Consider the following 2,079-nt stretch of genomic DNA (forward strand, 5'->3'; position numbering starts at 1 on the left):
ATGTTAAGAGTGCTAATAGAACAGCTGCAGAGTGAAGCATCAAATTCACAATTATGTACCCTCAAATCAACTCCATTTTTATATATATGAATCCATCATATTGGAATTGTCGGCAGGGAGACGAGAGAGAATCACATGAACTGAATTTGGAATTTATGAAATGTAGTGGTCATGGAATTATGAGCATATTCTCGGGCGACAAAGAATTTAAAAACTAGTACTAGTCTTCAAGATAATGTTTTAAGTCTCTATAAATATAGGTGATATGGTATGAAATGATTGGTTGAAATTGTGCTAGATACATAAAAATGAGATATTATATTAACTCTGATAATTATACCTATCAAATAATCATCAATTATGTTACGTATATTCTAAAATCAATTATTAAATAATATAAAATATATATTAAAATATAAATACTTATTAATAAATTAAACTATATAATTTTTAAATAATATTAATNGTTATTATTTTCATGAAAAAGGTGAGTAATCAAATTTAAACAAATGGTCATATTTGATATAAATAAAATATAAATTGATATAATATTTTATATTTCAGTGTACTGATCAATTATATTTTAATTTGGTCTCAAGGAAAGATGTACATATGAAATTTCATTGCGGTGGGGGACATCGGACAAGTTGCCACATAGTGCGTTGCTGGGACCCAGTACATTGCCATTAGAGTTTACCACTATTTGATACTTAAAATATTCAAGCGATAACAATTTTCTTTTAAAAAAATATTATCATCAAAAAAAGTTTTTTTGAATAATTTAAAAATATAATATAAATAAAAAATAATTTTTATATTTAACAAACAATTTATTTATTTGATTCAAATTTTTATTGTAATATTTAGATAAATATTTAAAAAATATATAAAAAATTGAAACAAAATTTAATTTTTAATTTTTTTATTTTTTAAAAATTTTGGTCATTCATAATTTTTTTAAAAAAATTCAATTGACATAAAATTGTCAAATTTTAAAATAAAAAGATATTGTTCCTCTAATAATACTTGTAAAAAATTATATTAAAATTTAATTTTTAAAACTTTTTAATACATATATATTTAATAACTATTTTTTATCGTATTTTTAATTTTTTCAAAATTTATTTTTTGTTAAAATTTTTTAAAATTATTTTTAATGATTTATTCATGATATTATTAACATAAGTTGGCTTTGGCGGGAATCTGCCCTGCGTCGTACGTTTCCTTGTTGGTCCTACGCCATCACTTTCAACGGTTTCTTCTTCTTTTATTTTATTTTCAGTTTGATTTCTCTCAATGCATAATTTTTGGATTTTAAATATGAAGTAGTATAATCACTTTTTAATTAGTTAATATTAGTCTATTTAATTCAGAGTTTAAATTTTTTAATTTAAAATTTAGAATTAATCGTTTTTAATTTAAAATTTAAATTTAAAATAAATAAAATAATTTTAATATAAATAGTTGAAAAAACTGAGTAGTGAGAATGGTTTCGTAAGGGTAACTCCCATTTACATTGGTTTTGCTTTATTAAATTTAAGCATCACTTTTAACCTCAAGTCAAAGAGTTGCAAGAACTCCAAACCTTATAAGCCAAGGCACCCTACCACCGATCATAACACAACAAATAGCACCTTTCTCATCATCGCAAAAGTTAGTGTTCGCTTTAATTTATTTTTAAAATGTTACATACTTCTAAATACGATAGCCACTATAATTATAAAACCACGTAAACGATTTGAGTAGCTGAAATGACGTGTTTTTACATTTAAATATCTATCATCTATTATATATTACTAATTTTATCATCAAAATATATTATATACTATTTTTTTCTTTCTTTTTTTTTCTATTTTTTTATTTCTTTTATTTCTTCATCTACTCTATCTCTCTTATATATTATTATCAATAACTAATTACAAATTTAACAATCAAAATATACAACATAACATTCTCTAATTATATTAAAATTTTAAAAAAATAAAAATTTTGAAATTAAAATTGAAATTAAAATATAACTATATTATATAATATATATTACTAACTAATTTAATAACCAAAATATGTTACATGACACTC

This window comes from Arachis duranensis, chromosome 8, assembly GCF_000817695.3.
Source record: "Arachis duranensis cultivar V14167 chromosome 8, aradu.V14167.gnm2.J7QH, whole genome shotgun sequence".
Taxonomy (NCBI): Eukaryota; Viridiplantae; Streptophyta; class Magnoliopsida; order Fabales; family Fabaceae; genus Arachis; species Arachis duranensis.